The following is a 17,936-nucleotide window of genomic DNA, read 5'->3' as shown; positions in this document are numbered from 1 at the left end:
AAGGATGCATTAAAGATGGGACTCAGCCCAAGTTTCTATCCACTCTGTAGCATTCCTTGTTACCTACAGTAGCAGTAGCATGTTTACCCTTGTAGGATAGTGTTCAGTTCTGGGTATGTGTTTCAAAAGAAGCATTAAACAACTTCAGCAGCATTCCAGGAGAGAGTAAACAAAGGGGTAAAGGAATTTGGAAACATGGACAATATAGGGGAAAGAGCCCTGAATGTGCAATCAAAAGGCATGGCTCCAAACTTCTTCTCTGTTTGTAATTTCTTATGTGACTTTGGACAAGTCACTTAACTTCTCTGGGCCAGAGTTTGTAAAGTTATTGATCCCTTTTAAAAATTGATCCCTTGTCTAGCTCTGAATCTTATATTACTATACAATAATGAGAAAACCAGTCTTAACCTGAAAGGAAAACTGGAGCAGAGTGGTGGGAGGAAGTCAAGGGACTGTCTTCAGATATTAGAAGGGAAGATATTCTTGGTCCCAGAGAGTGAGGACCAAGAGTTGGAATTTATAGGCAGACAGATTTCAGTTTACTATAAAGAGAAACTTACCAACAAGATGTTAGAGTACTAAATTTGGAGACAGAATAGTTACTTTGTGACCCTCAGGCAAGTCACAAATATGTCTAAGCCTCAGCTTATTCATTTGTAAAGTGAGAGGGTTGAACTAATTGATCTCCAATATCCCTTCTAGCTTTGACCTTCACTTGACACTCACTAGCTGTATGACCTTAGGCAAGTCACTTAACCCCAACTGCCTCATCCTGGGTCATCTCCAGTCATCCTGATGAATATCTGGTCACTGGATTCAGATGGCTCTGGAGGAGAAGTGAGGCTGATGACCTGCACAGCCCTCCCTCACTCAAAACAAAGTCAAGTGCAAGTCATGTCATCATTTCTCTTATGGCATGATCTTCTTCGGCAATGAAGGATGAACACACTTATGATTCTAATTAGAGCTGTCCAAAAATTTCAAAATGAGTTCCCAGTCACTGGAAATCTTTGAATGAGGATTAAATGGCTATTTGTTGGCAAAGTCTTAGAGGTGACACATATTTTAAGTAGTGATTAGACAAAAAGATTTTTAGGATTCCTTCCAATGCTAGGAATCTATGATTATAAGCTATAACCCTACCTCAAGTAAGAAATTGTAGAATTAAAGGGGATTATTGGAAAAATTTTCAATTATAAATCAAACTCTTTTTCACAATCCTTTCTACCTTATTAATTCTCTTATTTTTTAAAAATCATATCACTTGGATTTCCTTGATGCTTTACCACTTTGTATTTGAACTGGTTTGGGGGTTTGAAAATAAAAATTTCACTTCTGTAAGGGAAAAAAACATAGCTAGATGGACTTTTTCATTTAATTCTGCTTTTTCTTTCCCTAGAATAATATTCTTAACATGTAAAAAGAAAACTATTAGTCAACTTGAATTCTCAGTAGATTCTCCAATCTCTTTTTAGCCAAATCAAAATTATTTTTCACTGTGTATTTTCCAGTCATGCTTTCAGCATTTGTATTTAATATGAATCATGGAACATGGGCTACTTCCCTTGAGATATTACTAAATATAGAAGACTCATAACTGAAATGTTTTATTGGGTCCCCTTACCTCATAATGAGTATAGGTTTCCTTGGGCTTTCATTTAATCTATTAATTTGGCTCCCTGTTTGTCTTGGACCACATTTTTCTTCATTCTTTCTCCATTTACTTCTTGTTTCTTTCATTCCTGCCCCCCCCCCCCCCATTTCTAGTTTTATTTTCCTATATTTAGTCATTTTTTAGTTTAGGTCATTTTTAGTACTCCCACCAAATGTGACGGACATAGACAAAATCAACTAAGAGGGGCTCAGCCTCCCACCATTGGTACTATGGTCAGCGACTTTGGGGAACTCTAATAGCCACCTGGTTTACTACTAAAGCAATGTATTTACTTGCTGGCAGCTAAGGGCCATTGCTCCACCTCTGCAGTCACCTTTACAGAGTGACCAAGAATATTAAAGAAAGAGGAAGAGCTGTTACAAGAGCTAGTAGATTGAATTAGACTGGCCAAAATTGGAATCTTTAAGTGGTTTAGACTAGCCTCAGAGTGAGAATAAGGTCCAGGTAAGGACGCTGGGCATGGGAATGATACTTGTCCATTATGTGACTTTCTCCAAGGAGGAGCTTTTTACCCTGTCCTGGTGTGCTAATCTATAAACTATTGAAAAGTACTTATCAGTCACAGGCATTGTGCTAGAAGCTGAGGACATAAAGACAAAAAAGAAAGAAAGAAAGAAAGAAAGAAAGAAAGAAAGAAAGAAAGAAAGAAAGAAAGAAAGAAAGAAAGAAAGAAAGAAAGAAAGAAAGAAAGAATCTCTGCTTTCAAGGAGTAAACTAAATTCTACCAGAACATAGTATCTGATAGGGAAACAGCTTGGGGAGAGGGTGTGTGTTTGTTCTTTCTCCAGGTGTCTGGCATCTTGTGGAAACACTTGGTACTGTCTCTATGTGGCCAGGGGTCAGTGTTTGAGTAAAGGTTGATTCTGTGATAAGTAGGCTTTCAGAGTGAGTTTTGGGTGCATTTCAGACACATCACTGCTCTGAGATCCCTCCCTATCACCTTAAGAGTATATTTTAAATGACACCCAGCAAAAAAGCAAAGAAAACAAGTATTATTTCCATACTGAATGCAGAATTCAGCGTGCAGGATTGCTAATTCTGGAAGATGAAGTTGAACCTCAGCACAACTGGAAAAAAAGTGTTAGATAATGAAGGAATGAAGCATTTATTATGCATTTACTGTGTACAAAGCACTGTGTTAAGTGCTGGGAATACAAATCAAAAAGTAAAAAATCCTTGCTTTGAAGGAGTCCCATTTTAATGGGGAAGACAACATAGATAGAAACTTTCAGCTACAAGTCAGATAGAAAGACACCAGGATCCTTAGGGTACAGTGGCAAAGCAGATAATGCCTCTTTTTAAATGTCATTTCCATTTATAAAATTGTATCAGTTTCCGATGTTGAACTATTTTGCAATAACAAGGACTTAGGTGACAGGAACTTTTTTTTCTGAGTCATTAAAAGATGTGGCTATAGCTCTCATTGGAGTCATTCCTAGGCTGTATCTTTACATGGATTGCTTGCTATGATGGTTTCAGATACGAGGCTGACATCTTCGCCATTCTCAAGGCTTCTGGGTTCAGGATCCTGGGATATCTCCATCAACATCTAAGGGAAGATGGCAGGCAAGGTGGTGATAGTGATCACCAGGCACATTCTGTCTCCTGTTCTTCCCCTAGGGTGTGCTGCTGATAATTGACACTTTGGAGGAAAGAGTCATTATGAATTTCCACTACCTAGTCTTAATAGTCACAGATATTGAAAATATGTCCAGTAAATAAGTAAAGAACAACTCACAATTTTTATATCACTTTAAGGTCTGCAAAATCTATTCCCTCACTACCTCTGTTGGAAGTATTATTATTATCTTGATTTTATAGATTCGAAAACAGACTTTAAAAGGCTAAATGACTGATCCAGGGTCACATAGTATGTGTCTCAATAGGGATGTGAACCATGATCCTTCTCGCCTTTAAGCTTGAGCTCTTTTCATTGAAAAAGCAATGTCTCTCTGTGTCTACAGTACCTCTCAACGAGAGGAAAAAGCAAATGAAATTCAAGGAATGGTCCCTCTAGTTGAGGATCCGAAAGTCCCATAGCAAATTGGTTTGAAAATTGTTAGTATTATTGAAAATATTTAGAGAATCAACTGTTACAATAACTTCTATCTTCAAAGGTATCTCGACGTCTGGGAAGTATGGTTTTTATGACAAGTCTTCCTCTCCCTCTTCCCTTTTCTTCTTCTACAAGAAAATCATCAGATCCATCGACAGGTACAACATCTCCTCTGAATTGCACCAGTGGTGCTGTGTTGGACATTTCTTGCTCCCAGGATACAGCATTTCCTAACACAGGAAAGGACATAGTGTCAGAAGCCAGAAACAATACAGGTGTCTAAACAGACTTACGAACCATCAGTTTTCCAAAGAGCCAAAGAACTTCAAAATAAAATCACTGTACAATACCAGATGTTTCTTCCTCTCAGTTAATGTAACCTCGAGTTATTAAGTGACCAAGATATAGATTCTTAGAATAGGAAATATTATGTGCATTTTATTTTGTACTCACCAGGGTATTTGAAGTATACATAGTATAGAGTGACATATATGACTTTATGTCTTTGCTTTTGAAGGTCACGCATTTTTGTACATCACATGCATAAATGAGACACTGTCATTTGTGGGAAGATCTTAAAGGTCACATTTTCTTCAAAGTCCCTTTATAAAGCTCAAAAACAAAAGAAACAACTGCTCTCACTGAGTAATGAGGGATAGTATATGCATTTGTTTTGTTTCCTTTCCTTTTCTGTCTTTATGCAGACAAGGCTTGTATTCATAGGGTAGATTTAAAACTGGAAGTGACATGGAGGACATTGAGTTCAATCTCGTTTTACAGATGGGAAAACTTAGGCACTGAGTATTTAAGTGATTTGGCTAACACATAGTAGGTGCTATATAAATGCTTATTCCTTTCCTTAGCCTCTTTCTCTTCCCTTCCCTTCTGTTGCTTAGGGTCACAGTAAGTATTTGAAAAAGGCTTTGAACCCTGACCTTTCTTACTATAAGTCCAGTTCCCTATCCACTAAGCCACTCCCAATGTGTTAGGAGCATGTAGTTCTTAGCATACTACCTTGCACACAGTAGGTACTTATTAAATGTTTGTTGAGTTAATTTGAATTGCTTAGCAACTTTGGGAAAATGCTGCACTATTAGGGTGTAATGAGATGGCACCAGGAGTATGGAAAAGAGAAAAAACATATCACTGGTCCTTTGTCATTTCTTTCTTTTTCTTTCTTCTTCACTCCTAGATCTACCCCATTCTCCTCCCCACCAATTGCCACATCTCTCTTGTTTGTCAGGGGAAATTAACTTGAAGAAATAGAAAATTGGGATGAAACATTTCTCCCTTCAAAATAATATTTGAATTAAGAGGACCACTCTGGGACCAGAGTGGTCATGATGCATGCTGAGAATTCAAACTGCTAATGGTTGTTCTGGAAAGACATGGGGTGAGGAAGAGGTACCTGCTATAGTAGGTATCACAGGATGACTGTAGTGAACCAAGAGAAAATATTCAAAGTATTGACTGTAACGGGGGATTCATGTAAAAGGCTTGTGAAGGAACTGGGAGAGAGATGAAGGCTTAGAGGGAAAACGTTAGAGATGGGAGGGGTAAAAGGAAAACTGTTTTAGCATGTGAGCTCCTGGAGAGCAGGAACTATTTCTTTTTCTTTTTTCTTTGCATCTCCAGTGCTTGGCACAAGGCCTGCCATGTAATAAATACTTTCTGATTGATTGGTTGAAGGAGTGATTGATTGATTTGGAGGAACTAGACCACAAATGCATGATAAACAGAATCCACTTTCATAGAGTGGTTATCATAACACAAGACACTGGAGCTGACCAAAGCAATTCTACCAAGAAAGAAACTAGGTGAAGATTTTTGGAATAGAAGACCAGGTTAAAGTGAATTAATCATCATGTCATATAGATATGAAGAGAGAGGTTCCAAGACATTCTTAATGGGGATGATAATAATATTACTGTCTCCCTCCATGTGGTTGTGAGGCAGGCAATCAGTAAACCTTAAACTGGCCTATAGGATTCTGGTTTAGAGTGTGAAGTCATCTTAAAGACTGGCCAATCCAACCCCTTCACTTTACATATGAGAAAACTGAAGCAGTGAAAGACATGCTCAAAGGCAGTGAGAGGCAAGGTAGGGATTTGAACTCAGGTTTTCTTGTCCCATATGCAGTACTCTTGCTCCTAGTACCATAATCCAGTTCATAAATATGGACTGTTATTATAGGGCACCTTCAACTGACATGTTTGGGGAATGGTGTGTTTTGGTTAACTGTCAGGCTGTGATTTTCACGGGATCAGATCTGTACTTAGCTCCAGGCTGACTCTATGGAACACATTCCCTCCTTGATATACTCTGTGTCTCAGATTGGAAAAACAACAGATCTAATGTGCCACCCCTGTGAAGGCAAATAGAAGAACATACCTGTCATATGAGCTCCTGGCTGCCTCTCCTAGAGAATAAATGAACAGAGGAGCCCCACAGAATGGGGAGGAGCACCTGGTCACTTACGCAGGGCATTATGAGCCACTGAGGGCTTCCCTTACTGTTCACCTGGACCAGTTCCTACACTATACATCCTTGGAAACCTGAAACAAGTTGGGCTGGCTTTTGATGACTCTACACCAGCTTTGACCTTGATTGAAGACTTTGTATTCCCTGACAGAGGTCAGCGTCAAATTTCCAGAGATCATCTCTAATGCAGAACCCCAGTTATGCTCATGTACTTCTTCTTAACACTAATCAAATATTTTGTCTAAAAGAGAGTTGTCGCCATTTTTTCATGACTGCAACTCTTGCAGAAAAGGAGACTGGAAAGGGCGACAGTTCAGGCACAAAAGCTATGGAAGAAAAGGGAAAATAGAGGTAGCACTTATCTCCTTGACCATCCTTTCTCCTTTGGTCTTGTGCCAGAGGGATTCCTGGAAAGGCTGATTCTTTCTTATAGTGTCCTAAATTCTCTAAGGTTATATTCCCCTGGTGCCTGCCTACCCTCCTCCCTTTCTCTCCTCAGCTTGGAAAGCAACTTTTCCTTCATGGGAAAGTAGGCTCTCCTCTGCCCATAGGAAAAGCAGGGTGGTCCCATGGAGCTGACCTCAGAGCTTGGAATATCTGAGTTCCAGTTTTGTCTCTGACCACACTGTATGACCCTGAGTAAGGGTGCTAAACAGCATTGGTAAAGAGTAGTTCTTCCTCTAGGAGTTCCTTATGCCAAAAAAATCGCAGGTCTATCCCCTATCCCAATTCCTGTTCTACCACATATGTACTTTATGTAGATTTCCAAATTCTGAGGAGGTAAAATACAACAAAATACACATAATGCTTAATCATCACTGGGCATAATTTGCCCTTTCCCTGTTGATTTAGAAGATTCTTTGGGATCATTTGATAGCTCAAGTTCATCATTATCCATATCAATTAGCATCACAGGGGAGGTATGTGGAAATGTGACTTGATAGATTCTTTTTGATAAGTAGTTTCAATGATAACAGAATACTTATTGTATTTCTCTGATTTTCCTTCTCTCTTTTACCCAGTCCTTGAAAAATGATTCACCCTCCTTGGTACATGGTTTAACAATGTAAGATCTTTGAATACAATTGCAGTGAATCACAAGATGTCATTGTGGAGTCAGAGGGTGTTAACTGATCTTGAAAGACAGACAAATAACCTAAACAGCACTGGTTGCCATTTTGTAAAATCTGAAAATGTTTTGGCAATGCATATAGTAAAATGCCCAAATTTCTGAACTTCTCCCCACAGCTGACTCATTGTCATTCATAAGTTATTTTGTTTTTGACTAGAATAATGTTTTAATTTGAATTTGTTGGGAGTTCTTCTTTACAGGTAATTTATGGGCTGTGGGTTTGGAGCTAGCATATGTGTATCTTTCTACTCCACCATCTTGGCTCCTCCTCCAATGTTTTAATTTGAGAAATTGCATTTTACTGAAATAAAGAGAGAGAGGACATGGTACACTAGCTCAGTATAGTCAAGAAGACCTCGATTCAGATCCTTCTCCTGACATTCAGTAACCACGCAGCCATGCCGAGTCATTTAGCTTCTAAGTTTGTTTCCTCATCTATAAAATGGGGATTAATGATGCCTATAGCACCTACCTCATAGGTGAATTAAGGTATATTAAGTGCTTTTTGAACATTAAAGTTGTACATAGATGTGTACTATACTACATAACAAATACTTATAGATATATCTTCCCCCTCCATACCGCTTCATTTGGTAATCTCATTAGCATGGATTTAATTACCATTTCTGTGTAAATGATTCTCAAATCAACCTTTCCTAATCCAACTCTCTGCTGATCTTCAATCTTACATCTTCAATTACCTTTCTGACATCTCAAAGTGGATGTCCAATAGACATCTGCAACTCAATAATCCAGAACAGAATTCATTATCTTTCCCTCCAAACCCTCCATACACAACTCCCAGACATCCTTGTTACTATAGAGGGTACCATCATCCTCTCAGTTCATCAGACTTCCAGCCAAACTGTCATCCTGGATTTCTCCCAATCTCTTATCACCCTCCACATCCAGTTGCTGAAGTCTGTTCATTTTACCTTTGCAAGATCTTTTCTCTGACACTGCCCCCACACTGGTGTAGACCTTCATCATCTCACACCTGGGCTATTGCCCTAGCTTCTGGTGAGTCTGCCTGCCTCAAATCTCTTCCCATTCCAATCCATCCTCCATTCAGCTGCCAAAGCAATTTTCCTAAAGCATAGGTCTAATCATGTCACCCCCACCTCCACTCCAATGGCTCCCTATTGCTGCCAAGAACAAATACAAACTGTTCTCTTTGGTGAAAGTCCTTCTCCCCAGTTTTCTTACACTTCACTTCCCACCATGTACTTTTAGATCGAGTGACACTGGCCCCCTGGCTGTTCCACAAACAAGACACTCCACCTCTCGGCTCTGGGCATTTTCTCTAGCTGTCCTCTATGCCTGGAATACCATCCTTCCTCTACTCTAAATATTGACTCCTCTGGCTTCTTTTAAGTCCTAATGAAAGTCCCACTGGAGGCCGTCCCCAACCTCTCTTAATTCTAGTCTCTGCCCTCTGTTAATTATTTCCTATTTATCTTGCGTATAGTTTGCTTCGTATGTTGTTTATTGCTTGTATATCGTTTCCCCCATTAGACTGTGAGCTCCTTGAGAGCAAAGACTGTCTTTTGCCTCTTTTTTTATCCCCAGTGCTTAGCACAGTTCCCTACACATAGTAGGTCCTTAATAAGTGGTTATTGATGAATAACAGAATTTGAGCTCTGGAAGGGACCTCAGTGACCATCAAACCTGACCCATATCTGAGAAAGAGTTCCCTACAACATATCTAACAAACGATTATCTTGCTCCTCCTTTAAGACCTCAAAGGAGGAAGAAGCCATCCCCTCTCAAGGCAGCTCCTTCTACTTTTGGATAGTTCCTTTGTCCTCTTGGCAGCTTCCCCTTCCTTGTTCATCCTCTTCCACTCCATTTCTTCTGGTTTTATCCTCTGGGCCTAACAGGACAAGCTTAGTCCCTCTTCCACAATACCATCCTTTAAATACTTGATCATAGCTATCCACCCCATGCTTAAATAATCATAGTTTTACTCAATGCAAGAATATGTATGCTGTCTTGGAAGACTACAAATCTATAATTCTTTTTTTTTCCCCTAGAGGCATTTTCCACAATTTCCCTTTCCATCCCAACTCCTTCCTTCATACTGGTTCACATACATGATGGTACTCCTTCAAATGCCCCAACCTCCCAGTTCTTAACTGCCTTAACTCCCCTGACCTACTCTTCCACCCCCACCTCAGCTATACACAGATGGCCACACCCTTCCATGATCAAGAACTCTGAAACTCTTTTATCCAATCACAATCTCCTATTGCTCCATCTCTCCCTCTGCATTACCCCTCCCAAACCTGTTCCACAGCTTAACCATGACCTGCTATCTCTCAACCCTTTAGTATTTTACCAAGCCATCATCCCTGCTCTTGCTACATTCTGATCTCTTCTCAGTCCTGACCATTGGGTGAATTGGTCCCACCATCCACTATTTTTTTCTTTGAAATCCTTTGCTCCTTCACTCTACTGTTGCTCCCACATTGCCAAATTCCAGCCCTAAGTTGCTGCCTCCACCTGCCTTATCTACTCCAATTCTAATGCTGTTGAACACTGCTAGAAGTCAAACAACTATGCTTACTGGGTTCACTATAAATATATGTTATCTATTCTCAACTGGACCCTCTCAACATGGAAATCCTTCCATTCTTCCCTTATTGACTCTATTATACTCCCATCCACAACTGTTCCAAACCTTCTCATCTTACCTTAAGCTACCTCCAACATCCATTTCCACATCCCTTTCAGCAGAGAATGGTACCTCATACTTTAACCAAGAATACAGAGGATGTTAAAATCTCTTTCTCCCTAGCACTATACCTCAAGTCTCCTCAGCTTATGAAAGGGAGCGCATTCTAGTGGAAAGAGCACTGACTTTAGTGTCAGCAAATCTGTCTTAAAGACCCACTCTGATTTTTACTACCTATGTGTCCATAGATAAAACAATTAACTTGAATAGTCTTCAGTTTTCATATGTGCAAAAGGAAGGAGTTGGACAAGATGGGTTCTTCAGTCCCTTCCAGCTCTATGATCCCATAGTCATCACCTGTTCTTTGCTGCAGTTTCAAAGGAAGAGGTGGCCTTTCTCCTTGCCAAAGTCAACCCCTCTATTTATGCCCTTCATTCAATGACCTCCTTTTTCCTCCAGGAGTTTGCCCTTTTAATCCTCTTCCCTCTCATTCTCTAATTTGCAATCTCTTAATTTACTTATTTGTTCCTCCACTGCCTAGACACATACCTCAATCTTTTACATTCTGAAAAACCTTCATTTGACCTTGCTATCTCCTGAAGCAATATTCTTCTTTCCTCTCCTTCACAGTCGAACTCTTAGAGAAAGAAAAACAAGTTTTCTTCTACTTCCTCCCCACCCCATTCACTTCTTAAACTCTTGTAATCTGGCTTCTAACACTACCGCTCTACTAAAATTGCCCTCTCCAAGGTTGTCGAGGGTTGTTTAATTGAGCGTTTGACACTGTTGACAATTCCCTCCTCTTAAATGTTCTCTTCTCCCTAGGTCTTTATGACCTGTTCTTTCCTTGTTTTCATCTTACCTGTCTGACTGTTCCTTCTAAGTGCCCTTTCTTGAACCAACATTCACGTCCTGTTCTTTAGTGAATTCCTGGGCTCAATCCTGGCATCTCTTCTCTTTCTCTGTACCCATCTGTCACAATGATCTCATCATTGCCCATGGATTTAATTATCATTTCTAAGCAAATTGTTCCAAGATCTCTATATGCTGCCCTAATCCCTGAGCTCCCACTCCAGACCACCACCTACCTGCTGGATATTTCAAGTTGGATGTCCTATGAGTAATTCAAAGTCAACGTGACCAAAATGGAACTCATTATTTTCTCTCCAAACTCACTTTTTTTACATCTGTGGAGGGTACTGCTATGCTTCTAATCACCCAGATTCACAACTTTGGGTAGTCTTCCCTCTCTTTTACTCATTTTATCCAATCCACAATCAATATTGTTGATTCTACCTCCACAACATCCTTTGCATCCACTCACGCAGCCACCAACTAGTTCAGACTATCATCACTTTTTAACTGGACTATTACAATTAGCGTCCTAAAAAGTATTTCTGCCTCTGTCTTCTCTTTTATTTTTCCAGCTATTTATTAAGGTGGAAAAACTGTTTGTCAAGCATTGTGCTAAGCACAACTAAAGTTACAAAGAAAGATAAAAACACATATAATCCTTATAAGCTCTGAAAATCCGTATCCCATCTCCTGCTCTGATGAGTTAGATCCCACACAGGAGAGCTAACATGGAACCCAGAGGGATTATGCTGATTCTTCTCTAATGTCACTGACTCAAGTCCCCAGTATCAGTTACCATTCACAGATAGTTCCCTTATATCATGGATACCCTATAGTAACTAAGAGCCCACATCATTTAACCAATTAGCATCTACTAGTTTTTACAAAGGGGTGTTTACTGAAAAGATAAAGCAAGAACAGAATGTCCACAGCATTACACTTTCTCAGAGGCCACTTTAGTCCCTGAGGGCCTCTCTCTTCTCCAATTCATATTCCACACAACTGCAAAATCAATATTCCTAAAGCATAGGTGTGACTAGTGGTTGCTCTGCTGAAAAAGTTTCAGTGGTTTGCTGTCACCTCTAGGAAAAAAATAACAGATTCTTTGTTTGGCCTTTAAAACCTTCACTATCTGTCTTTCTCCTGCCTCTCCAGACTTATTTCACATGACTTCCTCTCTGCATTTCAGCTGGTCTGCTTGCTGTTCCTTATACACAACACTCTATCTCCTGGCTCTGTCCCTTTATACAGACTCAATAAAACTCCTCTTCACTGCCTGTTGGCTCCACTCAGGCATTACCTCCTACATGTGACCTTTCCTATCCCTTGCTGCTGTTTACTAGGAACTCCCTCACTTTCTCCATAATCCAACAAATGTTGATGATTTGACGTCTAGTTCCTCCATCCCTTTGAAAACCAGCCTGTTCTTCTGGTCATTCTTAGTTCACATACTGCTGAAACCTTGCTTGCAGAATTTTCAGCATAAACTCGCAGGCATTTCTTTTGTGTCCAACACTTTGTGATCCCATCTGGGGTTTTCTTGGCAAAGATCCCAGAATGGTTTGCCATTTCATTCTCCAGTTCATTTTACTGATGAGGAAACTAAGACAAATAGGGTTAAGTGACTTGCCCAGGGACACAAGTGTCTGAGGCCAGATTTGAACATGGGAAGATGAGTCTTCCTGACTCCAGGGTCGGCACTCTATCCAATGAAACAACCTAGCTTCCCTTTCCTCTCCTACTCAGTTGTTAGTTTTCCTCCCTACCCCTAAATTATTTTTCATTTATTTCATTGATTTTGTTACTTTTTAAAACTCAATTTTATTTTCAGTTCCATATTTTTCCATCTTTTATCCATTAAGAAAAACAAAACCCATTTAAAATTATATCATATATTTTGTACTATTGTATGTATATGTTTCATCAACCAGGAAAATACAAAGTATAAAAAGCACAAGGATTATTTCATTTTTGTCTCTGAGACTCCTGGGCCTAGCATATTGCCTGGCTCTTGTAGTAAGCATTTAATAGAAGCTTGTTGCATTGAATTTGGCTCTTATTTCATTTATTTTTGCTTGAGAAGCAAGGCTTTTTGGAGGAGATAACACCTTACGTGGGCTCAGAAGGATACAAAGACGATTGTCAGGCACAGATGGAATTGGTGGTATAGCTGGGTCATGTCATTCATTGTTGCCATAGAAGATAATATAAACAACAGGTGGGGCCAATTCTGTGAATGGTTTCCTTTGATTTTGCCACAGCATAGGTGGAAGGGAAGCAGTGTGAGGTAAGAAAGAAATGCCAGACTGAGGAGGGTCAGGAATGACAGACAGGACAGTGAGAACACTGAATCACAAGGGCAGTGACGACTGCATCCTTGACAACATGTCGTTTATTTGCTGTGATTGAAGATGTTGGGGGGACCTTATAATCATAGGTCAAAGGGCCCTGGCATTTACTACAGATGTCTCCCATGCCTCAGAACACCAGGATATTCTTTCACTTTTACTAATTGTCTTCCAAATTCACTACTTTTTAGCGTCTGTGATACTATACAAGGATGGGGCATTGGGGAATGTCAATAAGTTTGAAATCCCTCAAAACGGAGCTTAGCTCATGCAATCATCTTGGCTTCTTATGCTATTGATTAACTCCTACTGGTTTATCATTAAAACCATCCATGTAATTTAGCAAGCATTAGACTCCTCAGAAGGATGATTCACCACTCTGTGGGACTCACTGAATCAACAAACACCAACAATGACATCTTGGGTGTGTATTACGAGAAGACTTATAAATTCACATGACTGAGAGTCTGTGGGCAATATTTCTGGTGCCTAGGAGCATACAAGAATCTTGTGGTTTTGCTGATGAAGCATCTGGTACTCTAACTATGAAAACAAACATTGCTCCCAGGACCAGTGGTATGGAAAGAATCAGTCAGACATTCAACAGCCTTCTCCTGTCACCTGACATCTACTCAAACTTCTACTGTCCAACAGCAGGAACTCTTTCTTCATACCTTCTTAATCATTCAGAAGCATTTCTGACCTGAGATTACCTAATTAAAATGTTTTCTTCTAATTATGATGAATAATCATAATGACAGCACAAAACAATGGAAAAAAAAACCCCACTAGTTCTGAAGTCAAAAGACATGAGTTCACACCCTGACTCTGATACTTATTACCTGTGTAACCCTGGTCAAATCACTAAAACTCTGTAGGATTCAGTTTCCTCACCTGTAAAATAAAGAATCTTGGCTAAGTTGTTTCTATAGTCCCTTCTAGCTCTAAATCTACAATCCTTACTGAAAGCAAACGATGTATCTCAACTCACATCACTGAATGTGCTGTGAGTCATGAAGGGAGGTTAGGTTTCTTTTGTCTGTATTCTTCTGTTTTTCATTATAATTTCCTATTTCCCCTATGTACCTTTTCATCCTAAGTAATTCCCTACTAGATAAATGTTGACTGAATGAGTTTAGATAATTACATGGAGCAGTGGATAAGATGCTGGACTTTGAGTCAGGAGGACCTGAGTTCAAATCTTACATCAGACACACACTTAATGGAACAGAGATAAATCCCTTAACCTCCCCAAGTCTTAGCATCTTCATCTGTAAAAATGGGGCATTTTGTTGTTGTTCATTTGTTCAGTCATATCTGACTCTTCACAACCCACTCCAGTCCCTTCTATCCTCCACTATCTTCCAAAGTCTGTCCAAGCTCATATTCATTGCTTTCTTGACACTATCTATCTGTCTCTCCCTCTCCCATCATCTCAAAAGTCTTCTCCAACACCACAAATTGAAAGTATCAATTTTGCATTTCTCAGCTCTCTTTATACTCCGACTTTCACAGCCATACATAACTACTGGAAAAACCATAGCTTTGACTCTGAAAACCTTTATCAGTAAGGTGATGTCTCTGCTTTTTTTAGGATGCTGTTCAGATTTGCCATAGCTTTTTCTCCAAGGAGTAAGAGTCTTTTAATTTCATGGCTACAGTAGCCATTTGTAGTGATCTTTGAGTTCAAGAATATAAAAACGCTGCTTCCATTTCTTCTCCCTCTCTTTACCAGGAAGGGATGGAATCAGTCATTATGATCTTAGTTGTTTTTTAATGTTGTCAGCTTTTACACTTTCCTCTTTCACTTTCATCAAGAGGATTCTTAACTCTTCTTTCTGCCATCAAAGTAGTATTGTCTGCATTTCTAAGATTGTTGATATTTCTCCTGGCAACCTTAATTCCGGCTTTTGATTCATCCAGCCTGGCATTTCACATGATGTACTCTGCACATAAGTTAAATAAATAAGATGACAATGTACAGTCTTGTCATACTCCTTTCCCAATCTTCAACCAATCAGTTGTTCCATGTTTGGTTCTAGCTGTTGCTTCTTGGCCCACATGCAGGTTCCTTGGGAATGATCATTTGGCACTCCCATCTCTTTTCAGAGCTTGTCACATTTTGTTTTAATCCACATAGTCAAAGGCTTTAGCATAGTCAATGAAACAGAGGTAGATGTTTTTCTGGAATTCCTTCACTTTCTCCATAATTCAGCAAATGTTGATGATTTGACCTTTAGTTCCTCTGTCTCTTTGAAAACCAGCCCGTGCTTCTGGTGATTCTTAATTCACATGTTGCTGAGGTCTTGCTTGCAAAATCTTAAGCGTAAACTTGCTGGTATGTCAGATGAGTACAATTGTTTGTTATTTGAACATTCTTTGGCATTGCCCTTCTTTAGCGTTGGGACACAAATGGATCTTTTCCAATCCTGTTAAGTTTTCCAAACTTGCTGGCATATTGAGTGCAGCATTTTAACAGCATCATCTCTTAGGGTTTTAAATAACTCAACTGGAATTCCATCACCTCCACTAACCTTATTGTTAGTAATGCTTCCTAAGGGCCACTTGACTTCATTCTCCAGGATGTCTGGCTCTAGATCAGTAACCACATCATGGTTACTGATAACTTTAAATTCTTTCTTGTAGAGTTCTTCTATAAAAGCTCATAGTTTTATCGAGCTACACAAGACCCTCCACCATGACAAGGCAGTGATTCAGAAGGGGATAACAGCACCTACTTCACCTTGTTGTAAGGATCAATGAGATAACATGGTTGGTACTGTGCAAAGTTTCATGTAAATGCTAGTATTATTATGAGGTTCAGCGTGATAATATTTACATACAACTATGTAATAAGTGCTATTATCATTGTGAGGACCAATGAGATGACATGCTCACAAAGCACTGTATAAATTATATTCTTATTGTAAAGATAGAATGAGACAATATATTCAAAATGCATTGTTTGAACCATGGCACATTTGTTGTTACTGTTCTAAGAACTTACCTCCAAAGAGAGGAACAAGGGGCCAAGCCAAATCTTCCCAACCATGAGACATATTGCTATCATCTCTTATTGAATGCTAACTTGGGGAAAAGAGATGTTGGATGATGGAAATGTGTTAATTCCGTGAATCAATCCACAGCAAATTCATGGAGCACCTACTATGTGCTATGTACATAAAAAGGATGAAACAATCCCTATTCCTAGGAGTCTACATTCTAACAAATGTAAGTCCAGCTTTACCTTATCAAATAATACTCATATTAATAGTTAGCATCTATGTAATGCTTTAAGTTTTGGTAAGTGCTGCATGTGTGTTATTTCATTTGCTCTTTCACCAATGTCATCATAGCCCCAGGAAGGGAGGAAGGGGAGCTGCTGATAATTTCATGTCATTTAGATCATAGAGCCTTTTACGCACACACACACACATACACACACACATACACACACACAAGGTTAAGTAGAAGGGAATACACTTAGAGACACAGGAACTAAGAGTAAGTTCTCATATCATTTCACTAAGCCCAGGAACATCAACTACTGGGAAGACTTTTTATTTTATAAGAACTGTTAGAAAAACTGGGAAACTACTTGGTTAAGTAAAAAAAACAAGTATAGATCAGCATCTCACACCTTCTACCTCAATAAAATCCAAAATGAATAATAAGGCTTATGAAAAACTCACATCAAAAAGCTAACCATGTTTATAACTATCTAATTCATTCTTTAAAATACATATATTTCTAATTAGCATGTAAGCATCTTGAGAGCAGGAGCTGCTCTTTCCTCTTTTTTTGTATCCTAGAACTTAGTAAGTGCTTCATAAATGTGTACTGGTTTTTCTGGTTCTGTTTTCCATATTTCTCTGTATTTTTCAACTGGTCCTTATTAATTGTGTTATATTATTCCATATATTCATATGACTCAGTGTGTGGTATGTCTTCAGCATCCTAAGTGACTTAATTTTGATACTTTGGGGGAGTCAAGATTTCATTATCCTAGGTACTTCCTCCTAATCCTCTCACTGTATATGTGGATTCTCCTCCATGTCCAATGCAGCATGGAATGCATGGAGGTGAGGGGTGCATTTGGAGTCAGAAAGACTAGATTCAAATCCTTCCTCTGACACTTTCTAGTTTTGTGATCACAGGCACATCTCAATCAGGTAGCTCTAGAAAACAAATTTTAGAATGACTACAATCTGCCTTGGTAGAGAGAGTTCCCATGCCAAGAAAATCACAGATCCTTGACCTCCTCATGTATAAAGAATCTTCTAGGAGCAGAGGAATAAGTGAGATAAGTATTTGACAAATAAAACTGCCTGGTTAGGTACTGGGATGCAGAGAGATGTCTGTGACCACACTAAATGGGGGTCTTCTGTGGAACCATTTATTTGATTTCAGACAGCAGATTAGTAAGGTATAGAGTATCTAAGGGAGAGCAGCCAGGGTGATGAAGACCTTGACTTCATGCCAAATATGGATCAACCAGAAGAACTGGGAGCATTACGCCTGGAGCAAAGAAGACTTGGGCTGGGGCATGGTGGATGTCCTCAAGCATTAGAAGAGCTAGCTTGTGGAAGAGAGCTTAAGTTTATTCTAATTACTATTCTGACTGTTAGGAGCACATGCTCAGCCCCATCATCCTTGATAAGCTTTGTGATTCTATTTCTCCCAAGATCATGCTATCACTATGACTCCTGTTAGTC

The 17,936-nt window shown here is 39.4% G+C and overlaps 1 protein-coding gene and 1 long non-coding RNA gene across 4 annotated transcripts in view; one reads left to right on the top strand and one right to left on the bottom strand.

Annotated features, from left to right (window-relative positions):
• Positions 1-17,936, top strand: part of SEC62 (SEC62 homolog, preprotein translocation factor) — a 96,016-nt gene that overhangs the window by 23,222 nt on the left and 54,858 nt on the right. The window lies entirely within an intron of this gene.
• The window catches only part of LOC140510142 (uncharacterized), a 34,639-nt gene continuing 19,459 nt past the window's right edge, over positions 2,757-17,936 (bottom strand). The window contains exons 1-2 of one of the 2 annotated variants that reach the window (XR_011969114.1): positions 10,568-16,979; positions 2,757-3,961 (exon numbers count right to left, since the gene is read on the bottom strand). This is a non-coding gene — a long non-coding RNA (uncharacterized lncRNA). Of the gene's footprint in view, positions 3,962-10,567; positions 16,980-17,936 lie in introns of those variants that run through there. The other variant, XR_011969113.1, reaches the window with a different exon arrangement.

The sequence above is a fragment of the Notamacropus eugenii genome, chromosome 6 (genome assembly GCF_028372415.1).
Source record: "Notamacropus eugenii isolate mMacEug1 chromosome 6, mMacEug1.pri_v2, whole genome shotgun sequence".
Lineage (NCBI taxonomy): Eukaryota > Metazoa > Chordata > Mammalia > Diprotodontia > Macropodidae > Notamacropus > Notamacropus eugenii.
The sequence above is the reverse complement of the archived record's forward strand: the minus strand, read 5'-3'. Positions and strand labels throughout refer to the sequence as shown.